The sequence below is a fragment of the Sarcophilus harrisii genome, chromosome 2, assembly GCF_902635505.1.
Source record: "Sarcophilus harrisii chromosome 2, mSarHar1.11, whole genome shotgun sequence".
Taxonomy (NCBI): Eukaryota; Metazoa; Chordata; class Mammalia; order Dasyuromorphia; family Dasyuridae; genus Sarcophilus; species Sarcophilus harrisii.
This window is the reverse complement of record NC_045427.1, coordinates 294,781,931-294,806,916: the sequence shown is the minus strand read 5'-3', so window position 1 is coordinate 294,806,916 and position 24,986 is coordinate 294,781,931.

Genomic DNA, 24,986 nt, shown 5'->3' with positions numbered 1-24,986 from the left:
TATCCCTTGCACTCACTTCTGTTCCAACTTTTCCCCTCCCTCACACCACCCCCTCCCCCAGATGACAAGCAGTCCTATACATGTTAAATATGTCACAGTATATAGTAGATACAATATATGTGTGCAGAACGGAACAGCTGTCTTGTTGCACAGGAAGAATTGGATTCAGAAGGTAAAAATAACCCGGGAAGAAAAAAAAATGCAAACAGTTTACATTCATTTCCCAGTGTTCTTTCTTTGGGTGTAGCTGCTTCTGCCCATCACTGATTAATTGAAACTGAGTTAGATCTCTTTGTCAAAGAAATTCACTTCCTTCAGAATACATCCTCATACAGTATCGGTATTGAAGTATATAATGATCTCCTCCTGGTTCTGCTCATTTCACTTAGCATCAGTTCATATAAGTCTCTGCAAGCCTTTCTGTACTCATCCTGCTGATCATTTCTTACAGAACAAAAATATTCCATAACATTCATATATCATAATTTACCCAACTATTCTCCAACTGATGAGCATCCATTCATTTTCCGGTTTCTAGCCACTACAAAGAGGGCTGCCACAAATATTTTGGCACATACAGGTCCCTTTCCCTTCTTTAGTATCTCTTTGGGGCTATTTTTGGGCATAATTCCAAATTTCTCTCCAGAATGGTTGGATTCGTTCACAACTCCACCAATAATGCATCAGTGTCCCTTCCCACATCCCCTTCAACATTCATCATTATTTTTTCCTGTCATCTTAGCCAATCTGACAGATGTGTAATGGTATCTCAGAGTTGTCTTAATTTGCATTTCTCTGGTCAATAGTGATTTGGAACATTCATATGAGTGGAAATAGTTTCAATTTCATCATATGAAAATTGTCTGTTCATATCCTTTGGACATTTATCAATTGGAGAATGTCTTGATTTCTTATAAATTAGAGTCAATTCTCTATATATTTTGGAAATGAGGCCTTTATCAGAACCTTTAACTGTGAAGATGTTTTCCCAGTTTGTTGCTTCCTTTCTAATCTTGTTTGCATTAGTTTTGTTTGTACAAAGGCTTTTTAATTTGATGTAATCAAATTTTTCTATTTTGTGATCAATAATGGTCTCTAGTTCATCTTTGGTCACAAATTTCTTCCTCCTCCACAAGTCTGAGAGATAAACTATCCTATGTTCCTCTAATTTATTTATAATCTCGTTCTTTATGCATAAATCACAGACCTAATTTGATCTTATCTTGCGTATATGATGTTAAGTGTGGGTCCATGCCTAATTTCTGCCATACTAATTTCCAGTTTTCCCAGCAGTTTTTGTCAAATAATGAATTCTTATCCCAAAAGTTAGGAACTTTGGGTTTGTCAAACACTAGATTGCTGTAGTTGACTATTTTGTCTTGTGAATCTAACCTATTCCACTGGTCAACTTATCTATGTTAGCCAATTCCAAATGGTTTTGGTGACTGCTGCTTTAAAATAAATGAGATGTAGTACCACCACTTTACCCTTTTTCTGGCACAATTTCCTTTCCACCTCTAGTTTCTAGAACAAGGTATACATGTATTCTTTATATATCTTTATATCAGAAATATAGTTCCCAAGATTTATTTTTATCTTTTTTAGGTTTCTCTTGAGTTCTATATTTGTAGATCAAACTTTTTATTAAGTTCTGATTTTTTCAAAAAAACAGGTGAAATTCGCTTATTTTGTTGAATGTCCATCTTCTTCCCTGGAAAAAAGATGCTCATTTTGGCTGGGTGAGTTATTTTAACCATAAATACCAAGTTCCTTAGCTTTTTGGGATATCATATTCCAGGCCCTTCGATCCTTTAATGTGGATGCCGCTAGATCCTTTGTAATCCTTATTGTGGCTCCTCTATATTTGAATTGAATTTTTCTAGCAGCTTGCAGTATTTTTTCCTTCATCTGATAGTTCTCGCATTTGGCCACTATATTTCTTGGTGTTTTGATTTTAGGATCCCCTTCAGTAGATATTCAATGAATTCTTTCAATTTCTATTTTACCCTCTATTTCTATAACTTCTGGGCAGAGACAGCTGAGATCACACCCCACCCCCTTGTGGTCTGCTCAGCTATGAGCTGCTTTGCCATGCTCTCGCTGCCACTGCCTGCCCTCAGCCTGCACCTGATCTAAAACCGTCCCTGCCCTCTAGCAAAAACAGACCTTTTCTGGCGAATTTCAAGGATGTCTTCTCTTGGTAATTATTTGTGGGTTTTTTTTTTTTCAGTTAAGCACTAATTCCGAGACTTGTCATGAAATAAATTCTGAGAGAAAAATGCGGAGCTTAAGTAGATATGTGTGTCCTCTTCGTCATTGTGGCCGGGAAGTCTCTATCTCCCCTCACTACAATTTAGTACAGTGTTTGGAGATTATACATTTCAACTATCTTATTTTTACATATGAGGGAACCAAGACCTTAAGAGAGGATATTATTTTTCTAGAATAAGAGACCTAATTAATAACAGAATAATAAGCAAAATTCATGAAATGTTTTATAACACTATGAATATTATTTTTCATATATTGAAAAATTAGGTTCTTCAAGATTCATGTCTTTATTGGAGAATAAGCAAAAATATAGAAATTGAATTATAATCTTAAATCACTTAAAATTTCTGGGCATGAGAGACATTTGCCTATCTTTTGTTTATAGGCTTTACAATCCTCTAACTACAGCCCAAGGGCCAGATGTGACAGCTGAGGACCATTATCCCCCTCATCCAGGACTATGAAGTTTCTTTATTTAAAGGCCCACAAAACAAAGTTTTTGTTTTTATTATACTCTGGCCCTCCAACAATCTGAGGGACAGTGAACTGGCCCCCTATTTAAAAAGTTTGAGGACCGCTGCAACACAATAGTCTCAAAAGAGCTGATGCTATCACCTATGGTCCATTCTTTTTACATTTCTATATACTTTAATTGAAACATTGTAAGAAAGACAATAAATGGCACATGAAAGTCTCATTAGTGATATAGTTTGCATTTCTTTTAAAAAGCATATTTATGAATTTTTATACAACATCAATTTCCCAATAAAACATTCTTAACATAAAGCAAACAACTGAACAAAATAAATGTACAAGCAAAGCCATGAGGTACAATGAATAAGATTAATAGTATATAAGATTTTGCATCTATAGAATACCACCTGTCAACAGAGAGAAAAGAAATGTTCCAGTATCAGTCATCTATAATAATTTCTCTTTGCTTCTAGGTGTCATTAATTGTTTTTATTTATATAATCATATAATAATTATTCATAGGCTTGCTTTATTTTATTTTTATCAACTCAAGTCAGGTTCATGTTTTTTTCCCCTAAAAAATAATATTTGTTACTGCTTATATCACAATGTGTCACAATTTTTCATATACCACCATTTATAGAACCATTGTATACAGCCTTATTAATAGGGAGACATACACTTTCTTTCCATTTTTTTTCGCTACTATAGAAAATAATTTTGTCAATATTTTGGCATACACACATATTAAGCTTTGCTTTTTTTTAACCTTCTTGCTTTGTATGGCTGAGAGTGAGAACAGTATAAGTTGAATAAATATGAAAAATATTGTGTGTGGAGGACTGCAGATATTGGGGAATTTTGGAGAAGTATACTTGAAACAAGATTACTTACAACAATATGTTAACTCAATGGAATTGATGAGATGATGGTTATTTATATACATATACTTAGTACTTAGCATGGTGATATAATGGTTCTCAAGTTCACACATACTCAGTATGCTGTAATGATGTAATTACAATAAGGTATTTAAGCGCTGAGATGGACTAGAAATGAGACATTCCATTTTTGACTATCCTCTTGGTGGCTCTCCTGCCTTCTGCACTTCTCCACTAAGATAAAGACTGGGATAGAATAAAGACTCTAGACTCTATGCCGGACCATTCTTGTGGTGTCTATCCTAATGAGACCAAGGCCCATCCAAAGGACCTCCAGAAAACTAGCCCACGCATTGCAATTGTATATAAATTATTTAGAAAAATAGGTAAAGAAGGAGTCCTGCCAAATTCCTTCTGTGACAAATATAGTACTGATACCTAAACCAGGAAAAGTCAACAGAGAAAGAAAATTAAAAACCAATCTCCTTAATGAATATTGATACAAATTTTTTAAATAAAATATTAACAAAGAGATTACAGTAACTTATTGGCAGGATAAAATACTATGACCAAGTAGTATTTATACCAGGAATGTAGGGCTGGGTCAATAATAGGAAAAATCAACAGAAATCATATGATAAATCTAAATAAATGCAGAAAAAAACTTTTTGGCAAAGTACAGCACACATTTCTATTAAAAACACTAAAGAACATAGGGATAAAGGAATCTTTCTTTAAAATAATAAGAGGTGTCTATTTAAAACCCACTGCAAGAATTATCTGTAGTGGAGAGAAGCTGGACATATTCCTAGTAATATCAGGGATGAAGCAAAGATGTCTATTATCACCACAATTAATTAACATTGTACTAGAACCATCAATTTTAGGAATAAGAAAACAAAATTAAAATGAAGAAAATTAGAATAGGCACTGAGGAAATAAAACTATCATTCTTTGTGGATGATATGATGATATGCTTAGAAAATCACCCAAATATTTACTCAAAACAATTAACAGCTTTAGCAAAGTTTCAGGATATGAAAGAATCTCACAAAATCTTTAGCATTTCTATATATTACTGACAAAACCTAAAATAAGAGAGAGAAAGAGAACCTCCATTTAAAATAACTGTAGACAAAATAAAATATTTGGGTGTCTACCTGCCAAACAGGTACAAACCCAGAAACTATATGAAAATAATTACAAAATATTTCTCACACCAAGTCAAATCTAAATGACTATACAAGTATCAATTGCTCCGGACTTGGCCAAGTTAATATAATAAAAATGACAATTCTGTCTAAATTGATTTACTTGTTCATTCCATTCCAATCAAATTGCCAAAAATTACTCTATAAACTAGAAAAATAATAACAAAATTCTTCTGGAGGAACAAAAAGGTCAAGAATATTAAGTGAATTAATGGAAAAAAAAAAACCAAAAGGATGGTGGTTTAGCATTACCAAGCCTAAACTTATATTATAAAGCAGCCATTATCAAAATCATTTGGTACTAAGAGATAGATCGATGGATTAGTAGAATTGATTAAATACCCACAACACAATATTCAAAGCCTATAGCTATCTTGTATTTGATCAACCCCCAAACTCCTCTTCTGGAATAAGATTTCATTATTTGACAAAAATTGCTAGCAAAATTGGAAAACAATACATCAGAAACTCAGGATAGATCTGCATCTTACACCCCATACAAAAATAAGATCAAAATGGGTACATGATTTGTGCATAAAGGATGATATCATAGACATATTAGGAGAGCAAGGAATAATTTACTTATTGGATCTTTGGAGGAGGAAGAAAGTTATGACCAAAGAAGAACTACGTTATGAACGGCAAACATTATGAACATTATGAAAGGCAAAATGGACAACTCTGATTATTTAAAATTAAAAAAGGTTTTGCATAAACAAAACCAAGAGAAACAATATTAAAAGAGAAGTACAAAGCTGGGAAAAATCCTTAAAGCTCTCATTTGTAAAATATATAAAGAACAATGTCAAATTTCTAAGAATATAAATCATTCCAAATTGATAAATAGTCAAAGAATATAAACAGACAATTTTCTGATGATGAAATTAAAGTCATCTATAATTATATGAAAAATGCTCTAAATCACTATTGATTAGAGAAATGCAAATTAAAACAATTCTGGGGTACCACCTCACACCTCTCAGATTGGTTAAGATGAAAAGAAAAGATAATGACAAATATTGGAGCAAATAGGGGAAAATTTGAAAACTAATGCATTCATTGTTAGTGGATTTTTGAACTTATCTAATCATTCTGGAGAGCAATTATAGCCCAAAGGGCTATAAAATTACCCTTTGACTCAGCTGTGCTTGTACTGGATCTGTATCCCAAGGAAATCATAAAGAAGGAAAAAGGACCCACATGTGCAAAAATGTTTGCAGCAACTCTTTTTTTTTGGTAGCAAATGGCTATAAAATGAGTAGATGTCATCTGGGGAATGGCTAAAAGAGCTGTGGTATATTGTGGTAATAGAATATTATTGTTCTGTAAAAAATGAAGAACAAGTTGATTTTAGAAAGGCCTGGAAAGATTTACATGAACTGATACTGAGTGGAACATTCACAATCAGGAATACATTCTACCTAATAAAAGCAAGAACATGCAATGATCAATTATGAAAGACAATTCATTTTAGTGGTTCAGTGATTCAAAGCAATCACAATAGAATTTGGACAGAAAATTTCATTTGCATTCAAAAAAAACAAAACTATGTAGATTGAATATAAATCAACAAATGCTATGTTCACTTCTTTTTTTTCATTTTTTTTCTCTCCCATGGTTTTTGCCTTTGCTCCTGTTTTTTTCTCTCCAAAATAATTCATAAAGCAATGCACATCAAAACAAATAAATAATTAAGCTATATATATTTAAAAAGTATTATATATGCAGCTTTGTAAACAGAGACAACTGAAAGAACTCAGTTATACTTGTAGTGACTTCCAGTTTTTTATTTTAAAATTATTATAGAAAGACCTCCAAAATGAGTAAATAGATAAAAAGTCCATATTGGATTAAAAAAAATAAAAGAAATAAAATTATTAGCTAATGATCAAAAAATTGACCCCCTCCAAAAAAGATTGACAATTCACAAAACATGTCTTCCTTCTGTATTTTTATTAATTTTTTATATTTTTTGTTTGCATGTTGCTACCACCTTTAGACTTTGAGAGCTGGGCCTATCTTTTGTCTTTCATCATATACCCAAATGTTCCTGTTGTTGTTTAATTAGAGTACTTTATATATATATTTATGGCCTGACTGAACAATCATTAATATAAATAAACAAGTAAATCTGCCCTATTATATGCCAAAAACAAATGACTGAAATGAAATTAATAGTTATGAAACTATAAGGTATATAGATTAAGAGAAGATAAACAATAATCTTCAAAACAAGGTACAATTTTAAAAATGAATAAATTGATTAATGCAACATATATATAATGCAACATATAAACATAATAAGGAAACAATGGTACAGAGAGGCCATTTTGAATCCAAGGTAAAGAAACAGATAAATGAAAACAATTAGGTTAGGAATTTCTTTTCAAGCAAAGCTGAAAAAGAAAATGGGAAGCAGTTCCATAGAAACTGTATTTAAACCAGTATCTTATGCCATGTACCACAATAAGCTCCAAATATTTATGTTACCCAAATGTATAATTATTTTTATTTTTGTAAAAGGAAATTATTTTTCATGGTTTTGAATGTGGGTAATTCTTAATTAGCAAAAGATGAGATGAACAATTTTGATTTTAGAAAATTATAAACCTTTTTGCTTTGCAGGAAATTATGTTGATAAATGTACAGTATTACATAATACATATGGATATATGTGTACATACATATATGTATGCATGTATGTTTGTATGTATGTGTATGTGCATATATCATCATATACAAATAAGCTTCATTTTACAATAGATGAGATTGATGATGTTCCAGATAAAGGAGATTGAAAGGAAGGCATCAAATACATAGAAGGAACATCAAGAGAGTAGCATCATGAAAATGTGGGAGTGGAAGGGAAGAAGAGTATGCAGGAAGATAGAGTAGGTCAATAGTGTTATATCCAGAAGATATATAAAGAAATATGGGGACTGACCACACTCTAAGAATTTAGAGCACATGATGTAGAACTAAGTGGAGGAACCTCTTTCAGTCAGCAGACTAATTACATTTGAATTAATAATGAAATATCTCACTAAATAAAGGAAAGATATTAACAGTTTGGGAGCATAAAAATAGTAGAGTAGAAAAATCTTACAGAGAAAAAAAGTAAATGGTATCAAAGATTGCATAAACCAAAGCCACTATTTGGAAAGATGATATTTTCAGAACAATCTAAGAATTATACATCTTAATGGATCAAAATTGATGAAGATGAAAAATCAAAATCTATTCATTAAAATTTTAACTACCATAATTCAACATGCAATACAAAAGAAAAAAAAAAGAACTTTTGTGTATAGAAAACAAATCCCTAAAAGAGAAACTATTCATATTGTCAGTGGTATAGATGATGAAAAAGGAAACTTGCCTCAAATAAAAAAAAAAGTTGCTAAATTTCATTTTTCAAATGAATATGAAAAAGAACTTCAATTATATAAAAAAGGAAGTTTAATTAATATAAAATGAGAGAGAAGAAAACTGAATTTAAAAGAGAAGAAATTAGTAACTTAATCAATACTTGGAATTTGAAAGCATTTCATAAAATGTTCTTTTAAAAAATTCATGAAATACTAGAACAATAATCAGAATTTTAAAGTACTTGATATTTTTAAGAAGACTGGAACCATTGAAATAAGAACATATAAAAACTGATTTAGGGAAATTCCTTGGGAAGGGTGATATTTGCCCTTGGTACTCTGGTGAATTCATTTTGTTGTTGTATTATTTTTTGGTTTATTTGTTCCCCAATATTAAATTCTTCAACTGATCTGAGCAGGAAAATACCTGTGAATAGGCAGAGTAGAGAAATGAAGAGTTATGTAAAGCAAGAAAAAAAAGAGTAAACATAGAAACAAAAAAGCAAACACAAAAGAGAAAGATACTCAATGATAAGCAGAGGAAATTATGTGCCACAAGAAGGAATTAGATGGACAAAACTGGACATCAGAACTCTAAGATAGAGAATTAATTTTATTTGAGAAAGTACTGTGTCCTAGGGAGACATATTAAATGAATGTAGACTCTGTTCTTTAGAAGGTAACATGTAATTCTTTAAATTAATTGGAAAACAGACTGTTCTGTCCACCAGTAATACTCAGTCTTGATTCCATTTAAGAGGTGAGTGATGAAGGTTCGAATTGGTATGTCACTTCCATCTTTTAAGAGTAACCTTGTTTTGTTTTACTTAATTAAAAGCTTAAAGTAGATAAATTCTTTGATTGTATTTTAATGTCCTCTCCATAGACCTATCTGAAAAACCCAGTGGCTATCAGTGTATGTGTAATGGGAAGTAAAAATCCTGTGTCTGCTGTAACTGTGATTGCTGTAACTGGAGAGCTGAGACTATGCCCTGTCTATATATAAGGAACTATATGGTTCATTACTTGTTACTTTGATATGGTCCAGCAAGCCCTAGGTGATCCTATGGTTCTCCTAATCAGAGCTTTATCAGAGAGAACTGACTGCTATGCCTATATTTCTCTACTCAATAAGACTTGAAAAAATTATTGCATTCTCTTGATCTCTTTCCCCCATTATCAATCCTTTAAGACTTAAAATCTATCTTCTGAGAGGTGAGATAAGATTAAATTATTTATTTTCCTTAATTATAAACTACTTTCAAAGGGGAGCTAGCTCATGTACTAACCTAGACAAGCTTGAACTCAAATCTTAAAGTCTCAAATCTTAAAGATCTGTTTTGTGATTCTTTTCCTAAACATAGGTGACTTAATAGTGGTCCTGAGATGGATAATTTCAGCCTTAGAAGTAATCTTGTAAAATCAAGAGATTGGGAGTCTCTAAATCCATAAGTGGTGCTGCTGTACTGGTAGAGGAGCCCTGGTAATGTTCCAATAGTTCTTGGAAATGATTACCAGATAAGGAATGATCACAATCCTCATATTTACTGTAGCAGAGGAAGAGCATTTGGGCAATGAAGAGTTGAGCTGAATATTAAGTGGCAAGCCAGGTGTCTTACAAAATTCATCATATTTGATATTTAACTTCTAATCACCCAAAAGAGTATAACATTATTGTTATAGAATATTGCATATTCTTTATTCTATAGAAATTGTATTGTTGCTTATTTCAGTCTTTGTTAATGCATGCTTAGGAGTTTCATATTAAATTGTGTGCGGAAGTGGTGGGATGGTGGTGAGTGTTTGTATGTGTGTAAGAAATGAATAGCCGTCCTACATTAGACTTACAAAGTTCATTGTTTTTCTTTTTTTATTTCTACATCCCCAGCCCCACTCCAGTCCTATTCTTTGACCAAATTTTGGTTCAAGTAACTTGATCCAGGACTCTAAGATAAGGGTATAAAGAGCTATAAAATCCAAGAAATGGTTGATATCTTCTTTAGACAGAGACCTAAGACTGAGTACAGAATCTAGAAGGTTCTCTTAATAGAAGGGTTTGACAGAGTTTCTTATTGTTAGGTACTGGGAATTAACTATCAAAATATGAAGCATTTTTGTAACATGGCTGAATTTCCATTTTCCTGCAACACATACTTTCATTATACAAATAATTCCCTTAGGTCAGTTTCTGATGTGCCAGGCCAAAGGTGAGATAATCCTTTTGCTTTGAATCTTTTCCAACAAGTGCTAGACTAGCTGCCAGGTTGTCCTGCCAAAAGTTAGTCAGCTCTGACTCATCTATGTTCAAGAAAGAGACAAAAATAGGGGAGAAAACTAGAGCTTTGGGATCCAGTTTTATAGCTTACCTATGGCATCATTTGTATGTATTAGCTGCCATTGGAATAGAATAAATATCCTCTTCTCCAAATTTCTATGGAGAGGTTAGAAAAATTATTATTACAATCTCTAAGAAATGGGAATATGAGAGTGTGGGAGAAGAAGAAAGAAGAAGAAGAAGAAGAAGAAGAAGAAGAAGAAGAAGAAGAAGAAGAAGAAGAAGAAGAAGAAGAAGAAGAAGGAGAAGAAGAAGAAGAAGAAGAAGAAGAAAGAAAAAAGAAAGAAGAAGAAAGAAGAGGAGGTAGAAGAGAAAGAGGAAGAAGAAGAAGAAAGAAGAAAGAAGAGGAGGAAGAAGAAGAGGAGGAAGAAGAGGAAGAGGAAGAAGAGGAAAAAGAAGAGGAAGAAGAAGAAGAAAGAAGAAGAATTATTTAACATGAGATTCCTAAGCATGCATTAACAAAGACTGAAACAAGCAACAATACTGTCATACTCTTTTGGGTGGTTAGAATTTAAATATGATTTGTAAGACACCTGGTTTGCCATTTAATATTCAGTTCAATTCTTCATTGCCCAATAAGTCAGACCATCTCCTGACTTAGTAGCCAATCCTCTCATGCAATTGTGATGATGAAACCCTTCCCAATTTCAGTCTTTTTATGGTGAAAGAAACATATTTCACCATAGGGTTTGTTGCATCATCCCAAAAGCAACTTTTTTGATGTGAACTATGAATTTTCTAGGAAATAACCTGGATGCCAATTTACCTTTCCACAGGACGTGCCATAGTCAGAGCAAATTAGAAGTATCTAATCTTTACTCCCATTACACAAAGCAGGTTGTAACCTTTAAGTTATAGTAAATCTAGACTGTCATCATGGATGTATCTTCAGGGATATAGTCACTTGGGCAGTAATTCAGAGTGGCAACCTGTGATGAAGGAGTTGACTTCTGCTCATTAGGCAGTCTTCAACTCACTCCCACATTTCCCTTCTTCCCCCCCAAAAAATATTGACAACATATATGTTCATACCTAAAGAGTATCTCTATCATCTTGCTACTAACATACAGTCAATAAAGGAGAAATGTCCTCTAAGACCATAAAGAGTACTTTCTTCACAGGACAAAATAGTAGAAGCTTACTAGTTGTCTTAACAGTTCTAAAGGTAATATTTTCACCACTAGCTGATCCTTTGATTGTTTGATCAGGATTCTCTGAAGCTCCTTACAAATCCACACTGGCAAGACAATACCCTAGGGGCACACATTTAAATTGTCTCATTAAAAGGCCCTCCTTAAATATCCTTGCCACAAGTTTGCTGCAAAAATTTGGACAAGAAATTTATTTGCACACACAACAGTGCTCCAGAGTGCACTATGATACTGTCTAACCCTGCATGCTGGCATATAAATAGACTAAACAAACAAAATCCATCTGGAGATTCCTGAAATATCACAAACTGTGGCTAGAAAGTTAGAATACAAAGCTACAAATTTACTGTTGATTTCTACTAGACTTAGGGTATAGGGATCAAAGTCTGGCAAGATGGCCATAGCACATTTGATCTTGATTCTGGGAACTGATAGATCTACAGGGAAAGCAGGTTTTTGTCTTATTAGCTGCAGGAATTTGATTGCATCTTCTCTTAGTACTTGCTGTTAGGTGTGACACATTATAGAAAATGAAACTATATGCCCTTTGTAATAGTGGGGCAGAGTTCTTACTCACTAAAGCATGGCAGTTGGCTAAAAGACCTTTTTAAAAATGCACAGAAGCACATCACAGAAACTGAAGATGGTGTTACAACTGGTGGTAATTGAATAATGAGCAGTTCTGTATAATTACATTCATACTACATGTAGTGATAGAACTAGTAAAAGAATTGTCTGTCTCCTGAAATGTTTCTTTTATAATGCTATTAATAATATATTTTGGAAAAGTTTATCCTTCAAAATTCACGTAATTAATAATTTTTCCAGGTAATTGGTGAACAATACTATCTGTGTCCAGGAATAAGCAGACATGCTTGGGCACAGTCCATAAACTAGGATTCATAAAATTATGGCAGAAGCATCATTACTCTGCATGGAATAGTGATGCTAGCTTGTCCAGACCACTTTAAAGTGTTGCCTAGGTAGTTATCCCTTTAATTTTAAAAGCAATTCAGTCTTCTATCAGTCCAGATCTCAGTATAACAATTAAGAATGGACTCCTGATTTTGGATGAAGGGGAAAAAATAGGGTACCAAAGATTTTCTGGACTAGAGGATTCATTATGGACAACCATTCAAGTTATTTTTTTTTATTCAAATGTCTTCTTATTGAAGTACTTATTCATTTGTGTTTTTGAAGAATAAATGGCCTTAGAATCTTTCCCTTTTCTTTGATCTTTCTTGATCAACATTACAGATCCAAAGAATTTCAAAAATTTGATCTGGAAGAAATTTCACTTTCAAGAAGTCTTGCATAACTTTACCTAAATTTATCTACCATTGATTCCAAACACATTTGTTTCTATTTAAATTTGTCATGACTTGAAAATATCCATTCAACAAATTTGTGTCAATTAAGGAAGATATGTGTATGATTGAACAATAATAGATGGCTAGTGGTAAGGAATAAGATTGTTAAGCTTGAAGTTAGGAAGACCTAGGTTCAAATTCCTCCTTTGCACTGACCATCTTGGCAAATTATTTCCTACATAGGAAATTTGTCTCAAGTATACCGCTTAACATTTTTCTAACAAGATAGTTATATTCTACCTATTGATAGATATAATGTAACATGTACTATGTAGGAATTATAAAAGAGAAGTGTCAAAGTATCTTGGGAGAACAGTCAGGAGAAAAATCATATTGCATTTTGTTTGGAGAGAGAGGGAGACTTAAACATGAAAGATTTCCAAATCTAGCATTCTTATGCAGATAACCATATTTCATTTAAAAATAAAAGCAGTAAAACCAGAAACTTTTCTCTTTGAGTTTCAATTCAGAATTAAAATAATCTGATTCAAATTCTGAACAAACTGGAAACAAATGCTGAAAAAGCAAGCAATGATGTGGACCATGCTTTGCTTTAAAGGTAAGCTAATAGTCCAGGATTATTACCTAAAAATCATAGCATAGAAAAGTTTACAAACCTTGAGGTCATCTAATTAAGCTTTGGCTTCTCTTTCTTCTTTCTCAACCATACATCTTTTGTTTTATTATGCAAGTAAAAGAAATATGAAACTAAAAGTTATGAATATTACATTCTATAACTTGACTAGATACCTTTGAGACATTCAAATCATTAAATTTCTCATTCTTATATCATTTTTACAATGAGAGGCTATCATTTGTTTGTTTTTACTAATACTGAAACATTTTGAATAAAAAAGGGCTGATATGGTACATATAAGATTTATTTTCACAATCATCATCATTGTTATTATTGTTATATTTATTTTCTGGAGCATCATATGCAATGGATAGAGTAACTAATTGAATTTCCTCCTCCTCACACTCATATACACATGCACACACCCAATAAATACTCCCATAATCTAAGTTTGTCACATCTCAGCTACCATAAAATTAAAGGGTTATATTTTGTGAACCTTAAAGTCTCTTATACTTCTAAAGGGAAGAAGATTGTTGAGCTTAGAGTTAGGAAGGTTTCAGTTCAAGTCCCACCTTTGGCACTAACTTTCTTGGCAGATTATTTATTTCATATTTGCCTCAAGTAAACTCTTTATCAATTGTCTAATGAGTTGGATATGATAGCTATAATGTAAAATGCACATGATATGTAATATGAAATATATAATGCAGTGTAAAATATACATATGTATATGAGAAGTGTACTTTGTGAGATCAGTCAGGAGAAAGATTATGTTGTGTTTGTATATGTATGCAAAATATACACAGTATGGATATATGAGCAATAATATTGTTGGTGGAGGGAAGATGCTATAAATTTAGATGAAAGAAGGTAAAATTTTATCTAAGATCTGAGGAAAATTATTGTTATAAATCTCACTCATTTACAACTCTCTTAATGAAAAATGATATAGTGCGACAGAAACTAGCTTAGGAGACAGAATGTGTCAAATCTTATATTATTTGTCTTACCTTAGGCATGTAACTTAACTTCCACAGAACTCACTTTCTTATTTGTAAAATCAATGGAAAAAGAAAAAAATATATATATAATTAAATTTAAAAGAATATTAAAAATATGTGGATATATGCATTTCTACATATTGTTCATATTTTATATATACACATACAAATATATTTCACAACTCTATAAAAAATGACAAATTTTCGATATTTTTTCTGATTTAGTATCTTGATATGTTTCTTTGTTATTAAGCCCACAATTTCTGGTTTCTTTCTAAATTAGGGGGATAGACAACAGATATCTCTTCTAGTTATAAATTTATGATCTTGTTTACTTGTTTCATCAAATTTTGTTCTGCCACCTGATAGTGGTAGGGCATTTTAATTTCTTAACAACTATTAGGGGCAAAGCCAAGATAGCAGAGAGAAATTAGGACATTGCTTGAACTTTCCCCAGCTTTCCTCAAATTCAAAGCTAGATCAAGCCTCTGAATGGATTTTTAAGTGACAGGACCCATAAACATTTAAATTGTTATAATTTTTCAGATTAAGATATCTTGGAAAAACTTCAGATGAGGTCTATCTTAATTGAATAGGGGAAAGGTGGTCCAGTACAGGCACAAAGCAGGAAGCTATTAGCCAAAGTACAGTAGCATTGGCTATCTGTCCTGGTTCAAAAAGGCACTGCACCATTGGAAGAGTTGTGAGATTTTCAACTCAACCACAGAAAGCAAATTGTGAACACATGAACTCTAATATAACAGACTAGACTTGGCCAGACCAAATCAGCATAGTGAGAAAACCCTAGTGCAGCAGAAAGTCAGATAAAGGATTCTAACTTCCTGCAAAAGAAAATTTGGAAGATATTCCTTGTGCTATATGAGTAGAGCTCAACTTTAGAAAATGGGGGTGGGGGGAGCAAAAAGAGCCCTGACGATAGAAAGTTACTATGTAGACAGGGAAGATAAGAACACTATCTACAAAGAGGACAACAATGGAAAAATGGAAGCCTCAAAGAGGGACATAAATTGATCTCAAGACAATTTATGTCCAAAGGCACTCTTGGAGAGAGCAAAAGGCTCTTTTGGAAAAGTTCAAAGAGGCTCTTAAAAGAGAGAAAGAAGAAAAATGGGAAAAAGAAATTAGAGATATGCAGGAGAATTATGAAATTATTTTGGGGAAAGCCAACAACTTGGAAAAAGAAGCAGAGAAATTGAAACAGAGAATAATAAATTTGGTAAAATGAAAAAAAAATTCACGGAATAAGCAACTCCTTTAAAGCTACAATTGACTAAATGTACAAGGAAGTTAAAAGGCTAATCAAAAGAAAAAAGAAAAAAAAAGAATTGATTAAAAATTAGAATTAGAATAAAAGTGAATGACTCAATGACATCAAGAATAAAACAATTTAAAAAGTGAAAAATAGAATAAAATATAAAATATTTCATTGAAAAAATAGGTAATCTGGAAATAGATTCAAGAAAGATAATTTAAAAATTATTGGAGTACCTAAAGCCATGATGAAAAAAAAAATGATCCTGGACAACATCTTTCCAGAAATCATGAATGAAACTGCCATGATATTCTAGAGCCAAAAGGAAAAAATAGTCATTGAAATAATCCACTCATCACCTCTTGGAAAAACCCCAAAATGAAAACTCCAAGGAATATTGCAGTTGAACTCCAGGATGACCATATCAAGGGGAAAATTCTATAAGCAATCAGAAAGAACCAATTCAAATATCAAGGAACCACAATCAAGACTATTCAAAACCAAGCAGCTTACACATTCAAGGATTAAAAGGCCTGGAATATTCTATCCAGAAGGCAAACAAATTTGGACTACAACCAAGAATCAACTACCCAACAAAACTGAGCATTATCTTTCAAGGGGAAAGATGAACATTCAATGAAATGAAAGATTATAAATAATTTCTGATGAAACAATCAAATGAACAAAAAAATTAATCTTCAGATGTATGACTCATGAAAAGTATAAAAAGATAAACAACAAAGAAAAAAACTGTTTTTAAAAGGTCTAAATATTGATATCTTAAATGGGAGGATGATATTTGGAACTCTTGAGAACTGTAATTTTTGTTAGGAGAATTAAAGGAAGTATACATAGTCAAGAGGATATGGGTATAAGTTGAATTTAATAAGATGATTAAAAAAATGAAGGGGTGGAAAAAGATCATACTGGGAGAACAAAATGAGGGAGATAAAAAACAGTAAATTACATCACATGAAGAGCACAAAAGACCTATTACAGTAAAGGAGAAAAAGGGAGGGAGGATGAATATTGTTTTAAAATTAATTTCATCAAATGTGGCTCAAAGAGCAAATATTTTATATACTTAGTTTAATGTAGAATTTTTGTCTCACTTCATAGGGAAGTAGGAAGGAAAATGGGAAATAAAAGTGGGAGCTTCACAGAAAACAGACAGAAGCAGAGTAGGAAACAGACAACAAAAGAGAGGGCTTATAAAAGGGAGGGCACATTGAGGGAGGTTGGAGACAGAATCAAAGCACTGGTGAGGAGGGAAAGGGTGAAAAAAGAGAGAAAAATATAAATGGGGAAAACAAGGTGGCAAGACATAGTAATCTTAACCCAAGCTTCACACTTCCTACAGGGACAGCTCTAAGTTTATCTCTGTCACAGATAATATTTGATGATGTTTTTAATTAAATACTGCAAAAGAAATGGAGCCTAGTTGAGAAAGGTTGCTTTTATCCTATGTTTTCTTGTTTTGCTTTTGTTTGATTTGTTGGTTTGCTTGTTGTTTTGTTTTTTGTTTGTTTTTAAAAGGATTGCATATTTTACATTTTCAATGACTTTTTCTGGATGTTTTGATATAATCATGTTGTTGTTGTGATGTTTTGATATAATCATGTTGTTGTTGTTGTTGTTGTTTTTAATTTATAAGATCAGTTATACTGATAGTTTCCTAAAATCAAACTAAGCTTTTATTCTTATTATATATACCTCCTGGGGGAGGTTTCTGGGAATATGGGAGAGCAAATTAGTAAATTTTAAACTCTCCCACTTTCCCCCCTAAATAGGAAAAATTAGTGTCTTAGGGCACACACCTATTTTTTCAACTAATTTCTCTAATTTGGACATTGTTTCTTAAATGTATTGTAGAATTCACTTGTAAATTCAAATGGTCCTGAGGATTTTTTTTTTTTTCTTAGAGAGTTTACTTGTGGCTTGTTCAATTTTACCCCCAAGATAGGGTTATTTAAATTTTCTCTTTCCTGTTCCATTATTCTGAGTGATATATAATTTCATAGATATTCATCCATTTCATTAAGATTGTCTTTTTTAAGGGCATATAATTGGGAAAAATAACTCCTAATAATTATTTTAGTTCCATTTCCATTGGTGGTATATTTACCCTTTTCATTTTATGAAACTAGTAAGTTGGCTTTATATTCCTCCTCCTCTTCTTCCTCTTCCATGCTATTTTCATCAGTTTCTCCTTCTCCTCTTTTTTATCTGTCCCTTCCTTGAAGTTCGTTTTGCTTATGTATCCTGATTTCTTTTACCCTCTTTCCCTTTGTTACAGCACCTCCTTTTTTTATCCTCTTCCTTTTTTACTTCCCTGATGGACAAGGTAAGTTTCTATTGAAAATTAAATTTGCATTCATAGCTTCCCCTCTCTAAACCAATTTAGATGTGGATGAGGCTTAAGGCGTGTTCTCTTGCCACTATCTTTTTTTTCCCTCTTCTGATCAAGCTCTTTCCTGTATGCCTCTTTTATGAGACATAATTTTCTTCTGTTCTTTCTTTCTATACCCCATTTCTGAAGCACCCTCTTTCTTGCCTATCACATTTTTTTAACATAATACCAATATTATTGTCTTACTCTGGCACCCTATTTTCATGTAGAAAGCTTCTAATTGCCCTAATAATGGTAAAGTCTCAATATTTTTTTAATTAATGAAGTTTTTTTAATTAATGAAAGGGAGAAAAGTCATTCTAACATTGTTCATGTTTATTACGTATTGCTCATGTAAGCTTCTTGAATTTGTCTATTCAAAGTAATCATTTGGTTTTAAATAACGTTTTTAAAAATTAATAAAGGTTCTTCATGCTTCCATTTTTAGGTATAATTTATTTTATTTTTACATAAAATTAGGATTAGGTTTTTAAAGACTTGCTCTGAATATATTAAATTATTATATGGATTTTATATTCTTTGATTAAATTTGTTAATTTTATCATTTTCCTCTTAATTATGAAGTAAACTTCCAAGAATAAATTCATTTCAAAATTAGTAAATGCTATCTTTAAATTTAATTTTATTTTTTTCTCAATTGTATGTAAACAAAATATTCATATTCATATTTAAAAATTTTGAGTTACAGATTCTCTCCTTTCCTTCTTTCCATCTCCTTGAGAAGGCTAGAAATGTGTACATGTTCAGGCAAAGACATTTCCGTATTACCCTTGTGGAAAAGAAAACACAAATCTACCCCCTCAAAAAAATCCTGCATCAGATATTTTATCAGTTCTTTCTTTGGAAATGGATATAATTTTTTCATAAGAAATCATTCAGAATTGTTTTGATGTGTCTATTGCTGAGAATAACTGTCATCTATAGTTGATCATTGTATAACGGAGAACAATAAATAAAAAGTTCAATAGACAAAAAGGCAGAGACAATAAAGAGTCTTAATGAAACTTATTAATTGGATGAATGTTTCCTTATAAAATAAGAATGAGTTAGTTTAATATTTCAGAAAATATAAGCTAGTTCTTCTGTTTACTATATGTACAACACTGGACAATTTTCTTTCCTCCTCTGAATGTCAGATTCCTCACTTATAAATTACAGGGCTGGGGCTAAATTACTTCTATTGCTCCTTACAATTATAAATCAATAATCATTTGAAATAAATAATCATTTAGCAAAATATTTTTGAAAACATATGCTCACCATCATTGAATCAATTGATCTAAGAAATCCTCACTAAATCTGGATTTCTTATAATTCTTGAATTTTAAAAATCTCTTTCCAAAAGTAATGTGGTTTGTAATATTTGCTTGTATATTGTCATTAAGTTTAATAGTACTTATTTGTTTAATATTTAAAAGCTAATCAAATTCTTGAAGAGAGTTATCAATATCTGGTCATGTCAATCATCATTTTCCCTTAGCACAAATGACCATTCTGTTCCAATGAACATAGAATTGCCATTAGCAGCAAAGAAAATCATGCATCTTTTTATAAAAGACTTTAACCTGTAGTGTATGTGATGTTCCTTAGTGTTCTAAGATATTTATATGGCATTTCTAAAAAGTTGGCTGCCATATATTTCCTTAACCTAAAACAGCCTTAAGTGCAGAATTACATTAAAGTACCATTCACTACATAAAATGGATGGATAAAGCAGCAATTTCCATATGTTAAACATAGCATAGTTGATTTGCAAAATACCTCTGTTGATGAACTTCTTAGCTTAGGTTAGATAATATTATACAACATAATTTCCTTCAGCAAACTCATTACAATAGATTGAATTTATAAACTACCAAGTAGTTCCTGTTATACAATCAGAAAATTTGGCTTTTCAAGTTTGATCATGTTTATACAGAGTTTATCTACCTTTTGGCCAGTGAAACATAATGTAGCAAAAATTTCCCCCTTTTTTTTTGGGGGGGGGGCAACATTTCCAATTCATTTTAAACATCTTCTCAAAAAGGTATATTCTTAGAGAGTTGGCTGTTATAAATGATAACTTAAGAACTTTTCTAAATATTAAACAATTAGCATGTGTATGATACAGATTAATCCAGGTTTTCTGACTTCATGGCCAGCTCTCTACCTAGTGTATTGCATTATCTCTTCTTTAACATTATACCATCACATTAAAACTGTTGATTTTTCTTTCCTTATTGTGAGTTTCCCTCCAGAAGCAGAGTACAACATATTAGATGACAATTGTGAGTTGATATTATACAGGGGAAAATTCATAAATTTATAATAATATGCATATTTTAAATTATATATCAAGTTTATATTATATGAAATTAAAAATATATTGGAAAAATATTTGAAGCAATTAAAATTAATGATGCACACAATTAAAGTAGTTGACAATTAGTCAACTAACCCCCCTGGAATTGTCAAATGAATTGTAACTGACTTGGAAAGAATTGTGGGATTTTTTTAAACTTCAATATTAATGAAACACATATTCAACCCTCAAGATGGCCTTTCTGACTAATTTGCTAATTCAGTCATCTGACAGATACTTAATAGCTATGTGATTTTGGGCAAGCCACTTAACTCTTGTTGTTTGCCTCAGTTTCCTCATTTATAGTATGAGGGAAATAATAGCAAGTATTTCTCAGGGTTATTATAAGGATCAAATGAGATAAATATTTTTAAAGCTCTTAGTAGCTGGCACATAGTAGACATTATTTAAATACTGTCTCCTTTTCCTTCCCCTTTTATGTTATACATGGCACATACCATAATACTGCTACATTTTATTAACACATCCCATTTCACACTGCCTAAGTTTATCTCTCACTTCTATTCAAATACTCTGTGGTCTAAAAAAACGGAGTTCATTATCCTTCTCCAAATGATACTGCTTTATTCATATTCACATCCTTGTTCAAACTATTGTACCTTAAATGTATATTCAAGTATTTGTATGTATATGTTGACATTCTATCCACACATAGATTAAATCAAATCTTTATGAAATCACCTCCATTTTCTATAACCCAATAAATATTGTCCCTTGGTTGACTCTCAATACATTTTGTTTTGTTAATTATCTTAGAATCATAAATTGCAAAATAGAAAGAACCTTCGTAGATTGTATAATATGACATCTACCTACTTGATATTAATCACACTCTAATTTGATTATAGTTCTTTTTGTGTATCATATTTGTTATACACTAGATTATATATATATTTAAGAAACATAATTTTTAATGTTAAGCATGTTATATTAATTCTCTTACATATACCAAACAACTTTAGTTATATATATTATTTTCAGTTTTAGGTAATTCTTTGATCATGCTAATGCACTCAGTCAACAAGTTCTAAAGTTCCTAAAATTAGAATGAAAATATGAACAAATTTGTTTTTTAAAATCTATTTAATATATCCAGTTACATTCAAAATATTTTTTTACATTTCTTTTTAAGATTTTTGAGCTCCAGGTTCTTCCTTATCCCCACCCACAATTAAGAAACTACATGTGAAGTCATGCAAAACATTTTTTATAAACCAAGTTGTGAAAGAAAACATAGATCTCTCACCACAATGAAAATAAAGATCCTTTGAAAAATTAAGTTAAAAATAAAGAGTGAGTTAGAAAGAGAATAACAGAGAATGCTTTGATCTATATTCACATTTAATCAGTTACTTTTCTGGGTAAGGATAGGATTTTTCATGATAAGTCCTCCAGAGTAGGTGTGGATGATTGTAGTACTGAGAATTACAAAGTAATTTACAGCTGATCATCCCAGAACATGGCTATTACTTTGTATACAGTATATTTCACTTTGTTCATGGAAGACTTTCCTGAGAGCATCCTATTCATCATTTTCCAGAGAACAATAATATTTCATCAGAGAAACTTGCTTTGAATTTTTTTTTTACAATTATTATTGCTGATTGTATTCTCCCCATTTATTCTCTCTCTCCTCTCACTATCTCTCTATAAAAGTGTTTTTCTATTGACCACTACCTTCCCCAATATGCCCTTTCTTTTATCACTCTTACTTCTTCCCATATACTATTCCCTTCCTATTTTCCTGCAGGGTAATGCAGATTTCTATATCCCTATTGAGTGTATAACATGAACATATCTAGAGATAGATTCACTTCTGGGGGTAGAACCAAGATGAAAGAGTGAAGCCAGGAAGCTGCTCAAGTTCTCCCAGTTTCCCTCAAAAACCACAGGAAACATAGTTTCTAAACAGTCTATAATGACAGAGACTACAGAGAGACAGAATGAAACAATTTGCCAGCTAAGTATAGGTTGGAAAAACTTCAAGAAAGGTCAGTCTCAAAGGCTTGAAAAAGATGTTCAGCATAGCTCAGACAATGGGAAAGTCAGGGGGAGGGTCTTAATTAAGGCAGATTAGCAACTAAGACCCTAGATCCACACTCAGTAGAACAGCAGCAAAGCTGACCAGTGGGGCAGCCTCCAGTCCAAATTCAGAAGGCAACTTGCCAGCCTGGAAAATCAGGTAGCAACCGGTGGGCCTATTCTCAGCTCTGTGAGCAAGTAACCAAATACAAATAGCCTCTTTGGTCAAAGCTGCATGAAAAATTTGGGACAGTGTGTTCCTGTGACCCAAGAACAGAATCTGACTTTAAAAGTCATGACATAGAAAAGAGAGAGAGAGAGAGAGAGAGAGAGAGAGAGAGTCAGAGACACAGAAATAGAGACAAAAACAGAGACAGTCAGAGATAGAAACAGAGACAGAGAGACAGAGAGAAAGAAAGAGACAGAGACAGAAACAGAAACAGAGAGAACAGAGACAGAAAAAGAGGAAGAGAGGAAGGAGCAAAATGAATAATAAAAAAAGGACCTTGACCATAGAAAATTACTATGGTGACAGGAAAGATGAAAACACTAACTCAGAAGAGGGCAAAATGCCACAAATGCAAAATCTTAAGAGAGGATATGAATTATTTTCAAGGCTAACGATCCTTCTTGGAAGAGCTCATAAAAGCTTTTAAAAATCAAATAAGAGAAAAAAATGGGAAAAGAAACAAGACATATGTAAGAGAAAGTCAACAGCTTGGAAAAAGAAAACAATTCCTTAAAAAATACAGTTGGCCAAATGCAAAAAAAAAAAAAATCCACTGTAGAGATACATTCAATCTATACTTTAATCAAAATTACAGTTAATGAAAATAAATGCTTCAATATACAGAGGATTCTATCATCATCATCATCAACAACAACAGTCTATCATGCTTACTAGTTTTACTGTCACTTTATCAGAATAAAACATAAAATAGCCCTGATGAAGTCATAATCAGGCATATATATATATATATATATCATGATATAGAAAAAAGAAAGAGATAGAAAAAAAAATAAAGAACAGATTTCCCCCCCCCCAAACATGGTGGACATGCACTTTCCTATACAATTATCAAAACAGGGTTTCATATGAGGCAGGAGATGAAGGCTCTTGAATTCTCTCCCTTAATCCTCTCAGTCTAGTTCCACTGGTTCTCATATAATCTGGATACCTTTCTGTGTTGGCAAGTATTGTATTCACTTAGAAAAAGTAATATAAAATTACACCAAATGAATTAAAGTGATATTTTCCTCTATTTAAAAATGTTATTATAGCAAAGTAGGTGGCGACAATATTTTGATGTCTATTTCCTTATTATAAAGATTTACTGACTATATATATACACACATACACACATCCTTGTTTTCTATATAGGTTTGCAAAGTTCACATCTTATTGTCTCAGTCTGTAGTCTAAAAAATAACTTTCATTAGAAGAGTACCTATTAATAGACTAAATTATATTTCCACACATGTAAAGCTATAAAATAGAAAATATGAATTTTACATATTACAAAATTCTTTAAAATTATTGTTAGTCCCCTTGAGAAAAATTGAGATAGTTTTCTAATCATAAAAACTTTAAAGCAACAAAACTGTGGTAGAAAAACTTTAGTCATCCTATTGCATATGCTGATCTTCTTTAAACTTTATTAATCTACAAAATAAAGCAAATCCAGACCAAACCTAGACAGAGTGATTCTAACAAATAAAATAATATTGATACATATACTCACTAACTGCATGTTCTAGTGTCATTGTATTAACACACACATAAACACATAAAACATTATCATTATCACTGTGAAGATTATTACTACTGCAATTTAATGACAGAACAGTTCCTGACACCTAAAAGATATGTAATAAATGTTTGTTGAGTTGAATTGATTAGTCACTCAAATCTATGTTTTTATACTTTTCCCCCAAAATTAACTAATCCTCAAGAAATAAAAGAATAACCATCATGATGGTCAACATCATGTTCAATGGTAGTTATTATTTCAATTAACGAATGATTGTCATCAAAATAACTGTGTTGAGGCAGCATGCCATTCTATGCCAACACAGAAGTTGCCTTGAAACCATTAATTTCTATATTTATGCCCCAGAACTGACTCCTACTATTTGGTAAATTCTTGCTGAGTTGTTTTAATGTTTTATACTCCAAGCAACTGTCTACTACTATAAATTGGAGAATGAGTACCAATGTTTTTATTTTGGTCCCTCCTGTCATTAAACATCAAAATCAGATACTGTGATACATCCTTC